At 45.3% G+C, this 14,893-nt stretch overlaps 1 protein-coding gene across 1 annotated transcript in view; it reads left to right on the top strand.

Moving 5' to 3' along the window:
• LOC121844590 (adenylate kinase isoenzyme 1-like) overlaps positions 1-14,893 on the top strand; it is a gene marked incomplete at its 5' end in the record, with an annotated part of 97,289 nt that overhangs the window by 50,335 nt on the left and 32,061 nt on the right.

The following is a 14,893-nucleotide window of genomic DNA, read 5'->3' as shown; positions in this document are numbered from 1 at the left end:
GTCATCTGATAGGGAACAGACTAGTAGTGTCGGTAGGTCATCTGATAGGGAACAGACTAGTAGTGTCATCTGACAGGGAACAGACTAGTAGTGTCTGAAGGTCATCTGATAGGGAACAGACTAGTAGTGTCATCTGATAGGGAACAGACTAGTACTGTCAGAAGGTCATCTGATAGGGAACAGACTAGTAGTGTCGTCTGATAGGGAACAGACTAGTAGTGTCAGAAGGTCATCTGATAGGGAACAGACTAGTAGTGTCATCTGATAGGGAACAGACTAGTAGTGTCATCTGATAGGGAACAGACTAGTAGTGTCATCTGATAGGGAACAGACTAGTAGTGTCGTCTGATAGGGAACAGACTAGTAGTGTCAGGTCATCTGATAGGGAACAGACTAGTAGTGTCAGAAGGTCATCTGATAGGGAACAGACTAGTAGTGTCAGAAGGTCATCTGATAAGGAACAGACTAGTAGTGTCGGAAGGTGGGGAGATTGTTGTCATCTGATAGGGAACAGACTAGTAGTGTCATCTGATAGGGAACAGACTAGTAGTGTCATCTGATAGGGAACAGACTAGTAGTGTCGGTAGGTCATCTTATAGGGAACAGACTAGTAGTGTCAGTAGGTCATCTGATAGGGAACAGACTAGTAGTGTCATCTGACAGGGAACAGACTAGTAGTGTCAGAAGGTCATCTGATAGGGAACAGACTAGTAGTGTCGGTAGGTCATCTGATAGGGAACAGACTAGTAGTGTCGGTAGGTCATCTGATAGGGAACAGACTAGTAGTGTCATCTGACAGGGAACAGACTAGTAGTGTCTGAAGGTCATCTGATAGGGAACAGACTAGTAGTGTCGTCTGATAGGGAACAGACTAGTAGTGTCGTGTCGTCTGATAGGGAACAGACTAGTAGTGTCAGGTCATCTGATAGGGAACAGACTAGTACTGTCAGAAGGTCATCTGATAGGGAACAGACTAGTAGTGTCGTCTGATAGGGAACAGACTAGTAGTGTCAGAAGGTCATCTGATAGGGAACAGACTAGTAGTGTCATCTGATAGGGAACAGACTAGTAGTGTCATCTGATAGGGAACAGACTAGTAGTGTCATCTGATAGGGAACAGACTAGTAGTGTCAGAAGGTCATCTGATAGGGAACAGACTAGTAGTGTCAGAAGGTCATCTGATAGGGAACAGACTAGTAGTGTCAGAAGGTCATCTGATAGGGAACAGACTAGTAGTGTCAAGGTAATCTGATAGGGAACAGACTAGTAGTGTCAGAAGGTCATCTGATAGGGAACAGACTAGTAGTGTCGGAAGGTCATCTGATAGGGAACAGACTAGTAGTGTCAGAAGGTCATCTGATAGGGAACAGACTAGTAGTGTCAGAAGGTCATCTGATAGGGAACAGACTAGTAGTGTCGGAAGGTCATCTGATAGGGAACAGACTAGTAGTGTCGGAAGGTCATCTGATAGGGAACAGACTAGTAGTGTCGGAAGGTCATCTGATAGGGAACAGACTAGTAGTGTCAGAAGGTAATCTGATAGGGAACAGACTAGTAGTGTCAGAAGGTAATCTGATAGGGAACAGACTAGTAGTGTCATCATCTGATAGGGAACAGACTAGTAGTGTCGGAAGGTCATCTGATAGGGAACAGACTAGTAGTGTCGGAAGGAAGGTGTTGTTGTCATCTGATAGGGAACAGACTAGTAGTGTCGGAAGGAAGGTGAGATTGTTGTCATCTGATAGGGAACAGACTAGTAGTGTCAGAAGGTCATCTGATAGGGAACAGACTAGTAGTGTCAGAAGGTCATCTGATAGGGAACAGACTAGTAGTGTCGGTAGGTCATCTGATAGGGAACAGACTAGTAGTGTCAGAAGGTCATCTGATAGGGAACAGACTAGTAGTGTCAGAAGGTCATCTGATAGGGAACAGACTAGTAGTGTCGGTAGGTCATCTGATAGGGAACAGACTAGTAGTGTCAGAAGGTCATCTGATAGGGAACAGACTAGTAGTGTCAGAAGGTCGTCTGATAGGGAACAGACTAGTAGTGTCAGAAGGTCGTCTGATAGGGAACAGACTAGTAGTGTCATCTGATAGGGAACAGACTAGTAGTGTCAGAAGGTCGTCTGATAGGGAACAGACTAGTAGTGTCAGAAGGTGGGTGAGATTGTTGTCTTCTACTTGGTGGGTCAGGAGGAGTCATTTTCCCTTGAAGGCTTTGACAAGGCTGTACATCTGATGTACAAAATGGCCGATCCCTTGTAGTTTGGAATTCAGTTCATTCATGACGGCCATGATGTCCACGGTGAAGGCAATATCAGCCAACCATTCTTTATCTCGCAGTTGAGGGAAATCCACATATTTGCCTTTCATTGCAAAAACTCCGCAATCTCCGACTTCAGGACCCACAACATTTTAAGCACCTTCCCCAAACTCAGCCATCTCTTATGTTTGTGTGGCAGGGGAGATCTGCATGACCGGACTCTGCCTCATCCAACAGTGAGACAAACTGCCTGTGGTTTAAAGATTTTGCTCTTTTGAAGTTTCCCACTTTAGTGACTGTTTCCACAACATGGACCACATTCGCAGACGAATAGCGACTATTTTTGTTTTAACTGAGTTCAGCTCAGCTACTTGATCTTGTGTCCTTTTCAAAAGACGTTTTCTTTCTGTCAGATTTGGGCAGCCATCAGTGGTCATACTGGATAACTTTTCAAAACTCAGTCCCAGCTTTGCCACAGACTTATTAACCTCCTCCAATAAATCTGCCCCTGTGGTTGTGCTCTTCATTGACAGCAATGTAATTTCAAAGTCTGGGGTTATGACCTCGTAAGAATATCAACAACTGCGCCGTGTCACGTGCATCACTGGTCTCATCCAGGGCCAAGGAGCAATAGGTGAAATCCTTTACCTTTATCTTTCAACTGTGGTTCCATATTTTCTGCGATGTCCTCAACACTGTTCGTCTTGACAGGGAAACATTTTCAAACAGCTCTTTCTTGTCGGGGCAAAGTATTGCTGCAGAGTCAATGAAACATTATTTAATTCATTATTATTATGATTTAATTATTTAGTCACGAATGGCTTGATATGTTTAGCATTTTTTCCATTGTTTTGTGCACAGCAATTCCATTGTTTTGTGGACAGCAATTCCATTGTTTTGTGCACAGCAATTCCATTGTTTTGTGCACAGCAATTCCATTGTTTTGTGGACAGCAATTCCATTGTTTTGTGGACAGCAATTCCATTGTTTTGTGGACAGCAATTCCATTGTTTTGTGCACAGCAATTCCATTGTTTTGTGGACAGCAATTCCATTGTTTTGTGGACAGCAATTCCATTGTTTTGTGCACAGCAATTCCATTGTTTTGTGCACAGCAATTCCATTGTTTTGTGCACAGCAATTCCATTGTTTTGTGCACAGCAATTCCATTGTTTTGTGCACAGCAATTCCATTGTTTTGTGCACAGCAATTCCATTGTTTTGTGGACAGCAATTCCATTGTTTTGTGGACAGCAATTCCATTGTTTTGTGGACAGCAATTCCATTGTTTTGTGGACAGCAATTCCATTGTTTTGTGCACAGCAATTCCATTGTTTTGTGCACAGCAATTCCATTGTTTTCTGAATGCAGTTTTTCTTTAAAGTTCCTGCTGCTTTTTCAACTGAGGAAGCAACTCTTTGGATGCACTTGCCCTCTGCTCAGAAGACATATTCCTATATTTCTCTTCATGCTTCGTCTGGAAGTGTCAGGACAAGTTGTAGTCTTTCCAGACAGCGATGCTTTGCACACAGCTTTCCCTCATACCTCAATAAAGGAACTTCGCTTTTCTTTGCAATTTCTAGCTAGCTACTATTTGTAACTGTGACGTGTGTGACAACCTGTCAGTCACTGTCTGTTATTTATACCTTCAAAGGAAATGTCCCACAAGCGGTAGTAAAATCATCACATAAAAGGCGACTCTTCGTGTTCTTGTTTGTTTAGTGTGTTCTAATTTTCCCAGAAGTGGTTAGATTCTATGGATTCTTCAATTACATTGAGCTGATTTCTGACGTGCTGTTCCTTCTCTTTCTGTGGTGTATTTCTGTATTGTTTTAGTGATTCACCATAGTGAAGGAGTAGGCTCAGGTTTTCTGGGTCTCTATGTTTTTGGTTGGACAGGTTTCTCCATTTCCTTCTTAGGTTTTTGCATTCTTCATCAAACCATTTGTCATTGTTGTTAATTATCTCAAATCAAATCAAATGTTATTTGTCACATACACATGGTTAGCAGATGTTAGTGCGAGTGTAGCGAAATGCTTGTGCTTCTAGTTCTGACAATGCAGTAATAACCAACAAGTAATCTAACTAACAATTCCACAACTACTACCTTATACACACAAGTGTAAAGGGATAAAGAATATGTACATAAAGATATATGAATGAGTGATGGTACAGAACGGCATAGGCAAGATACAGTAGATGGTATCGAGTACAGTATATACATATGAGATGAGTATGTAAACCAAGTGGCATAGTTAAAGTGGCTAGTGATACATGTATTACATAAGGATGCAGTAAATGGTATAGAGTACAGTATATACGTATGAGAGTCATATAGGGTATGTAAACATTATATTAAGTAGCATTGTTTAAAGTGGCTAGTGATATATTTTACATCAATTTCCATCAATTCCCATTATTAAAGTGGCTGGAGTTGAGTCAGTGTGTTGGCAGCAGCCACTCAATGTTAGTGGTGGCTGTTTAACAGTCTGATGGCCTTGAGATAGAAGCTGTTTTTCAGTCTCTCGGTCCCAGCTTTGATGCACCTGTACTGACCTCGCCTTCTGGATGACAGCGGGGTGAACAGGCAGTGGCTCGGGTGGTTGATGTCCTTGATGATCTTTATGGCCTTCCTGTAGCATCGGGTGGTGTAGGTGTCCTGGAGGGCAAGTAGTTTGCCCCCGGTGATGCGTTGTGCAGACCTCACTACTCTCTGGAGAGCCTTACGGTTGTGGGGGGAGCAGTTGCCGTACCAGGCGGTGATGCTCTCGATTGTGCATCTGTAGAAGTTTGAGTGTTTTTGGTGACAAGCCGAATTTCAGGGGGTTGAAGAGGCGCTGCTGCGCCTTCTTCACGACGGTGTCTGTGTGGGTGGACCAATTCAGTTTGTCTGTGATGTGTACGCCAAGGAACTTAAAACTTGCTACCCTCTCCATTACTGTCCCATCGATGTGGATAGGGGGGTGCTCCCTCTGCTGTTTCCTGAAGTCCACAATCATCTCCTTAGTTTTGTTGACGATGAGTGTGAGGTTATTTTCCTGACACCACACTCCGAGGGCCCTCACCTCCTCCCTGTAGGCCGTCTCGTCGTTATTGGTAATCAAGCCTACCACTGTAGTGTCGTCCGCAAACTTGATGATTGAGTTGGAGGCGTGCGTGGCCACGCAGTCGTGGGTGAACAGGGAGTACAGGGGAGGGCTCAGAACGCACCCTTGTGGGGCCCCAGTGTTGAGGATCAGCGAGGTGGAGATGTTGTTACCTACCCTCACCACCTGGGGGCGGCCCGTCAGGAAGTCCAAGACCCAGTTGCACAGGGCGGGGTCGAGACCCAGGGTCTCGAGCTTGATGACGAGTTTGGAGGGTACTATGGTGTTGAATGCTGAGCTGTAGTCGATGCATAGCATACCTCACTCTCTCTCACTCAAATTCAATTTAAGGGCCTTTATTGGCAAGGCAAACATATGTTTACATTGCCAAAACAAGTGAAATAGATAATCAACAAAAGTGAAATGAACACTAAAGAATTAACAGTAAACGTTGCACTCACAGAAGTTCCAAAAGAATAAAGACATTTCAAATGTCATATGTCTTTATACAGTGTTGTAAAGATGTGCAAATGGTTAAAGTACAAAAGGGAAAATAAATTAACATAAATATGGGTTGTATTTACAATGGTGTTTGTACTTCACTGGTTGCCCTTTTCTTGTGGTAACAAGTCTTGCTGCTAATTCTTTCTCTCCTTCCCTTCCCTCCCTCACCTATCTTTCTCGTTGTCTTCTCTCTCTTTTCTATATAATTCTATCCATCTGTCATCTTGGCTTTTCTCTAGGATAGCTTTCTATGGCTGCGTTTACAGTCAGACCAATTCTGTTATTTTTTCCACTGTTCTGCCTCTCTCACACACACACACACACACACACACACACACACACACACACACACACACACACAGAGAGAGAGCGCAACACCACATTGCCTGTCTTCTGTTCTGTTATGTTCAACTAGCAGCTGGTGTTGACTGGCTCATGTTCTATGGATGAGTAGGAACATGTTGGAATATGAAACCTAAGAACTATAGAATATGGAACCTTAGAACTATAGAATGTGGAACCTTAGAACTATAGAATGTGGAACCCTAGAACTATAGAATATGGAACCTTAGAACTATGGAATATGGAACCTTAGAACTATAGAATATGGAACTGTCCTGAAAGAGAGAGTAGAGTCTCATTATTACACATCTATAGAACTACTAGAAAAGCTTTTAAATTACCTAGAATTCATTACATTTAATGTTAATTGTAGTTATTATAGAGTAGCACATTGTGAGCACCTAATTAAAGTACTGTAGCAGTTTTATAACAAATAGCAACTCACAGGCGTCCTGTACTTGAACGTTGATTATAACAATTTATGACAAGACATTTAGTCCAGGGATGACGTAGACCGATTTACTCTCTCCTATTTTACACAGCAGGAGACCTACTTCACTTAAGCCGATCAGGTTGAGTGGCATGAGAGAGAGCGAGAGGGAGAAAGAACGAGGGAGAAAGAACGAGGGAGAAAGAACGAGGGAGAAAGAACGAGGGAGAAAGAACGAGGGAGAAAGAACGAGGGAGAGAAAGAACGAGGGAGAGAAAGAAGGAGAGGGAGAAAGAAGGAGAGGGAGAAAGAAGGAGAGGGAGAAAGAAGGAGAGGGAGAAAGAAGGAGAGGGAGAAAGAAGGAGAGGGAGAAAACGAGAGAGAGAACGAGAGAGAGAACTGGAGGGAGAGAGAGAACGAGAGGGAACGAGAGAGAAAATCTTACATTATTCAGCTAGAGTTGCTCTCTCCCTACCTCTAGAGGGCTTCACAGCCAGCCAGGTCACTCGTGATACAAGTCAGTATTCGACGTACATCCATGAGGACGTCGGCAGATTAAGTGGAAAGCAGCCACAAAGGGCAACAGTGAACATGTTCGAATCCAGTGATATAAAGTCATTTATTTATTCAGCGTTAATGCCTGAACTTAAAACCTTAAATACTTTTTACATTTGATGTTTAAACACCTTTTAAAATTTGACGTTAGAAAAACCGAGTAGGAACGTCTAATTCTGACGTGAGACTGTGAGAGCTGGTTGTCACAGCAGTTTGCCTCCGCATCAGCCTCACTGGGAATTAGGCAACTACACCTGAACTAGACAGACAACTACACCTGAACTAGACAGGCAACTACACCTGAACTAGACAGGCAACTACACCTGAACTAGACAGGCAACTACACCTGAACTAGCTAGGCAACTACACCTGAACTAGACAGGCAACTACACCTGAACTAGACAGACAACTACACCTGAACTAGACAGGCAACTACACCTGAACTAGACAGGCAACTACACCTGAACTAGACAGGCAACTACACCTGAACTAGACAGGCAACTACACCTGAACTAGACAGGCAACTACACCTGAACTAGACAGGCAACTACACCTGAACTAGACAGGCAACTACACCTGAACTAGACAGACAACTACACCTGAACTAGACAGGCAACCACACCTGAACTAGACAGACAACCACACCTGAACTATAGAGGCAACTACACCTGAACTAGACAGGCAACTACACCTGAACTAGACAGACAACTACACCTGAACTAGACAGGCAACTACACCTGAACTAGACAGGCAACTACACCTGAACTAGACAGGCAACTACACCTGAACTAGACAGGCAACTACACCTGAACTAGACAGGCAACTACACCTGAACTAGACAGGCAACTACACCTGAACTAGACAGGCAACTACACCTGAACTAGACAGGCAACTACACCTGAACTAGACAGACAACTACACCTGAACTAGACAGGCAACCACACCTGAACTAGACAGACAACCACACCTGAACTATAGAGGCAACTACACCTGAACTAGACAGGCAACTACACCTGAACTAGACAGACAACTACACCTGAACTAGACAGGCAACTACACCTGAACTAGACAGGACACTACACCTGAACTAGACAGACAACTACACCTGAACTAGACAGGCAACTACACCTGAACTAGACAGGCAACTACACCTGAACTAGACAGACAACTACACCTGAACTAGACAGAAAACTACACCTGAACTATAGAGGCAACTACACCTGAACTAGACAGGCAACTACACCTGAACTAGACAGGCAACTACACCTGAACTAGACAGGCAACTACACCTGAACTAGACAGACAACTACACCTGAACTAGACAGACAACTACACCTGAACTATAGAGGCAACTACACCTGAACTAGACAGGCAACTACACCTGAACTAGACAGACAACTACACCTGAACTAGACAGACAACTACACCTGAACTAGACAGGCAACTACACCTGAACTAGACAGGCAACTACACCTGAACTAGACAGGCAACTACACCTGAACTAGACAGGCAACTACACCTGAACTAGACATGCAACTACACAGGCAACTACACCTGAACTAGACAAGCAACTACACCTGAACTAGACAGACAACTACACCTGAACTAGACAGACAACTACACCTGAACTAGACAGGCAACTACACCTGAACTAGACAGGCAACTACACCTGAACTAGACAGGCAACTACACCTGAACTAGACAGGCAACTACACCTGAACTAGACAGGCAACTACACCTGAACTAGACAGACAACTACACCTGAACTAGACAGACAACTACACCTGAACTAGACAGGCAACTACACCTGAACTAGACAGGCAACTACACCTGAACTAGACAGGCAACTACACCTGAACTAGACAGGCAACTACACCTGAACTAGACAGACAACTACACCTGAACTAGACAGACAACTACACCTGAACTAGACAGGCAACTACACCTGGACTAGACAGACAACTACACCTGGACTAGACAGACAACTACACCTGGACTAGACAGACAACTACACCTGGACTAGACAGACAACTACACCTGGACTAGACAGACAACTACACCTGGACTAGACAGGCAACTACAACTGGACTAGACAGACAACTACACCTGGACTAGACAGACAACTACACCTGAATTAGACAGGCAACTACACCTGAATTAGACAGGCAACTACACCTGAACTAGACAGGCAACTACACCTGAACTAGAAGGTACTGGAGACGGACGGACGGGCCGGGACAGACAGACAGTACAGATTCTGACAGGCTACAGAGAAGACTCCTAGCCTGTCATATTTGTTTCCTCTCGGCTGAAAGCCAGCACCCCTCCCTCCCTCTTTCGCTCCCCAAGGCTTGCAGTACCATATGCTGCAGAGATTAAAGGGGACAAGCTAGCAGAAATACACAGTATGACAAAGTACAGTATGTGCTCAGAATTGAGTACGGCTCATTGTGACAGGCAGGGTCAGAGCCCTATATACTGGACAACAATATAACAGGGTCAGAGCCCTATATACTGGACAACAATATAACAGGGTCAGAGCCCTATATACTGGACAACAATATAACAGGGTCAGAGCCCTATATACTGGACAACAATATAACAGGGTCAGAGCCCTATATACTGGACAACAATATAACAGGGCCAGAGCCCTATATACTGGACAACAATATAACAGGGCCAGAGCCCTATATACTCCACGCCATACATGTGGTCTGCGGTTGTGAGGCCGGTTGGACGTACTGCCACGTTCTCTAAAACGATGTTGGAGGCGGCTTATGGTACATAAACTAACATTTAATTATCTGGCAACAGCTCTAGTGGACATTCCTGCAGTCAGATGCCAATTGCACTTTCCCTTAAAACTTGAGACAACTGGGGGCCTCCCGGGTGGCGCAGTGGTCTACGGCACTGCATCGCGCACCAGCGACTCCTGTGGCGGGCCGGGTGCAGTGCGCGCTAACCAAGGTCGCCAGGTGCACGGTGTTTCCTCCGACACATTGGTGCAGCTGGCTTCCGGGTTGGATGGCGCTGTGTTAAGAAGCAGTGCGGTTTGGTTGGGTTGGGTATCGGAGGACGTATGACTTTCAACCTTCGTCTCTCCCGAGCCGGTACGGGAGTTGTAGCGATGAGAAAAGATAGTAGCTACTAACAATCGGATACCACGAAATTGGGGAGAAAAGGGAGGAAATTCACAAAAAAAAGAGAACTTGAGACAATTGTGGCATTGTATTTCACATTTTAGAGTGGCCTTTTATTGTCCCCAGCACAAGACCCCCATAACTGTGTAATGATCATGCTGTTTAATCAGCTTCTTGATATGCTCATTGACAGGGATGTAAAAAAAAAAAAACTGCTCAAAATTTGAGAGAGATAAGCTTTTTGTGCGTATGTAACATTTCTGGGATCTTTTATTTCAGCTCATGAAACATGGGACCAACATGGGAACTAATTTAGAGAATTAGGCCAACTTTTAGAATGTTGAATATTGTTCCAATTCTAGACATTCAGTAACATATCATCATTCCCCATGTAATGTTAATAGGGTTCTAACATGGCTGATATAGAATGTTGTAGTGTCATGTTAATGGGGTTCTAACATGGCTGATATAGAATGTTGTAGTGTCATGTTAATGGGGTTCTAACATGGCTGTAATAGAATGTTGTAGTGTCATGTTAATGGGGTTCTAACATGGCTGTTATAGAATGTTGTAGTGTCATGTTAATGGGGTTCTAACATGGCTGTTATAGAATGTTGTAGTGTCATGTTAATGGGGTTCTAACATGGCTGCTATAGAATGTTGTAGTGTCATGTTAATGGGGTTCTAACATGGCTGCTACAGAATGTTGTAGTGTCATGTTAATGGGGTTCTAACATGGCTGTTATAGAATGTTGTAGTGTTGTGTTAATGGGGTTCTAACATGGCTGTTATAGAATGTTGTAGTGTCATGTTAATGGGGTTATAGAATGTTGTAGTGTCATGTTAATGGGGTTATAGAATGTTGTAGTGTCATGTTAATGGGGTTCTAACATGGCTGTTATAGAATGTTGTAGTGTCATGTTAATGGGGTTCTAACATGGCTGTTATAGAATGTTGTAGTGTCATGTTAATGGGGTTATAGAATGTTGTAGTGTCATGTTAATGGGGTTATAGAATGTTGTAGTGTCGTGTTAATGGGGTTATAGAATGTTGTAGTGTCATGTTAATGGGGTTCTAACATGGCTGTTATAGAATGTTGTAGTGTCATGTTAATGGGGTTCTAACATGACTGTTATAGAATGTTGTAGTGTCATGTTAATGGGGTTCTAACATGGCTGCTATAGAATGTTGTAGTGTCATGTTAATGGGGTTCTAACATGGCTGTTATAGAATGTTGTAGTGTTGTGTTAATGGGGTTCTAACATGGCTGTTATAGAATGTTGTAGTGTCATGTTAATGGGGTTCTAACATGGCTGCTATAGAATGTTGTAGTGTCATGTTAATGGGGTTCTAACATGGCTGATATAGAATGTTGTAGTGTCATGTTAATGGGGTTCTAACATGGCTGATATAGAATGTTGTAGTGTCATGTTAATGGGGTTCTAACATGGCTGTAATAGAATGTTGTAGTGTCATGTTAATGCATCATAATGCAGAAACCGTTGGCCCAACAAGGTTCTGATCAGTGCTATAAGGGTTGGATGATAACAACTGATGTACAGTACCAGTCAAAAGTATGGACACACCTACTCATTCAAAAACGTTTCTTTATTTTTACACTGTAGAATAACAGTGAAGACATCAACACTTTGAAATAACACATATGGAATCATGTGGTAAAAAAGTGTTAAACAAATCAACATGTATTTTATATTTGAGATTCTTCAAAGTAGCCACCCTTTGCTTTGATGCAAGCTTTGCACACTCTTGGTATTCTCCCGTGGTTACTACATGATTCCATATGTGTTATTTCATAGTTTTGTTATTCTACAATGTAGAAAATATTTAAAATGAAGAAAACCCTTGAATGGGTAAGTGTCCAAGCTTTTGACTGGTACTGTGTATCTGTGATAACCTTGCTCTGGGCCGCCATCAATGCATCATTACACCACACACAGATAGTGTACACACACAGGTGGGTCGACACGTAGCCTTGTGGTTAGAGGCAGGTAGTCTAGTGGTTAGAGGCAGGTAGTCTAGTGGTTAGAGGAGGCAGGTAGCCTAGTGGTTAGAGGAGGCAGGTAGCCTAGTGGTTAGAGGAGGCAGGTAGCCTAGTGGTTAGAGGAGGCAGGTAGCCTAGTGGTTAGAGGAGGCAGGTAGCCTAGTGGTTAGAGGAGGCAGGTAGTCTAGTGGTTAGAGGAGGCAGGTAGCCTAGTGGTTAGAGGAGGCAGGTAGCCTAGTGGTTAGAGGAGGCAGGTAGCCTAGTGGTTAGAGGAGGCAGGTAGCCTAGTGGTTAGAGGAGGCAGGTAGCCTAGTGGTTAGAGGAGGCAGGTAGCCTAGTGGTTAGAGGAGGCAGGTAGCCTAGTGGTTAGAGGAGGCAGGTAGTCTAGTGGTTAGAGGAGGCAGGTAGCCTAGTGGTTAGAGGAGGCAGGTAGCCTAGTGGTTAGAGGAGCCAGGTAGCCTAGTGGTTAGAGGAGCCAGGTAGCCTAGTGGTTAGAGGAGGCAGGTAGCCTAGTGGTTAGAGGAGGCAGGTAGCCTAGTGGTTAGAGGAGGCAGGTAGCCTAGTGGTTAGAGGAGGGAGGTAGCCTAGTGGTTAGAGGAGGCAGGTAGCCTAGTGGTTAGAGGAGGCAGGTAGCCTAGTGGTTAGAGGAGGCAGGTAGCCTAGTGGTTAGAGGAGGCAGGTAGCCTAGTGGTTAGAGGAGGCAGGTAGCCTAGTGGTTAGAGGAGGCAGGTAGCCTAGTGGTTAGAGGAGGCAGGTAGCCTAGTGGTTAGAGGAGGCAGGTAGCCTAGTGGTTAGAGGAGGCAGGTAGCCTAGTGGTTAGAGGAGGCAGGTAGTCTAGTGGTTAGAAGAAGCAGGTAGTCTAGTGGTTAAAGGCAGGTAACCTAGTGGTTAGAGGAGGCAGGTAGCCTTGTGGTTAGAGTTAGGTAGCCTCGTGGTTAGAGAAGGTAGGTAACCTAGTGGTTGGAGGCAGCTAGCCTAGTGGTTGGAGGCAGCTAGCCTAGTGGTTGGAGGCAGCTAGCCTAGTGGTTAGAGGCAGGTAGCCTAGTGGTTAGAGGAAGGTAGCCTAGTGGTTAGAGCGTTGGGTTGCTAGATCAAATCCCCGAGCTGAGAAGGTAAAAATATGTTGTTCTACCCTTGAACAAGGCAGTTAAGGCAACCCACTGTTCCCTTGAACAAGGCAGTTAACCCACTGTTCCCCTGAACAAGGCAGTTAACCCACTGTTCCCCTGAACAAGGCAGTTAACCCACTGTTCCCCTGAACAAGGCAGTTAGCCCACTGTTCCCCTGAACAAGGCAGTTAGCCCACTGTTCCTAGGCCGTCGTTGTAAATAAGAATTTGTTCTTAACTGACCTGCCTAGTTAAATAAAGGTTCAATTAAAACATTTAAATTAAAAAATAAATATCCACCTCTGCATTACAGTATATGCTCTCTGAATCTCTACCTCTCCCTACCCTCCCGTCCATCTCTCCTCCTTTCTCTCCCTACCCCTCCTTCTCTCTCTCCATCTCTCCTCCTTTCTCTCCCTACCCCTCCTTCTCTCTCTCCATCTCTCCTCCTCTCTGTCCCTACCCCTCCATCTCTCCTCCTCTTTGTCCCTACCCCCTCTCTCTCTCTACCCCCTCTCTCTGTCCCTACCCCTCCTTCTCTCTCCTCATCTCCCTCCCTATCCCCTCTCTCTGTCCCTACCCCTCATTCTTTCTCTCCCTACCCACCTTTCTCTCTCCCTACCCCCTCTCTCTCCTCTTCTCTCTCATTCCTCTTCTCTCTCATTACCCACCTCTCTCTCTCTCCCTACCCACCTCTCTCTCTCCCTACCCACCTCTCTCTCTCTCCCTACCCACCTCTCTCTCTCTCCCTACCCACCTCTCTCTCTCCCTACCCACCTCTCTCTCTCCCTACCCACCTCTCTCTCTCTCCCTACCCACCTCTCTCTCTCTCCCTACCCCCTCTCTCTCCCCTACCCCCTCTCTCTCTCCCTACCCCCTCTCTCTCTCCCTACCCCCTCTCTCTCTCTCCCTACCCCCTCTCTCTCTCCCTACCCCCCTCTCTCTCCCTACCCCCTCTCTCTCTCTCCCTACCCCTCCCTCTCTCTCTCTCCTTCTCTCTCTCCATCTCTCCTCCTTTCTCTCCCTACCCCTCCTTCTCTCTCTCCATCTCTCCTCCTCTCTGTACCTACCCCTCCATCTCTCCTCCTCTTTGTCCCTACCTCCTCTCTCTCTCTCTACCCCCTCTCTCTGTCCCTACCCCTCCTTCTCTCTCCTCATCTCCCTCCCTATCCCCTCTCTCTGTCCCTACCCCTCCTTCTTTCTCTCCCTACCCACCTTTCTCTCTCCCTACCCCCTCTCTCTCCTCTTCTCTCTCATTACCCATCTCTCTCTCTCCCTACCCCCTCTCTCTCTCTCCCTACCCCCCCCCTCTCCCCCTCCTCTAACCCCCTCTCTCTCCCTAACCCCCTCTCTCTCTCTCTCCCTAACCCCCTCTCTCTCTCTCTCCCTACCCCCTCTCTCTCTCTCCCTATCCCGCCTCTCTCTCTCTCCCCACCCCCTCTCTCTCTCCGCCTACCCCTCTCCT

Source organism: Oncorhynchus tshawytscha, unplaced genomic scaffold, assembly GCF_018296145.1.
Source record: "Oncorhynchus tshawytscha isolate Ot180627B unplaced genomic scaffold, Otsh_v2.0 Un_contig_5516_pilon_pilon, whole genome shotgun sequence".
Lineage (NCBI taxonomy): Eukaryota > Metazoa > Chordata > Actinopteri > Salmoniformes > Salmonidae > Oncorhynchus > Oncorhynchus tshawytscha.
This window is presented reverse-complemented; position numbering and strand designations above follow the sequence as displayed.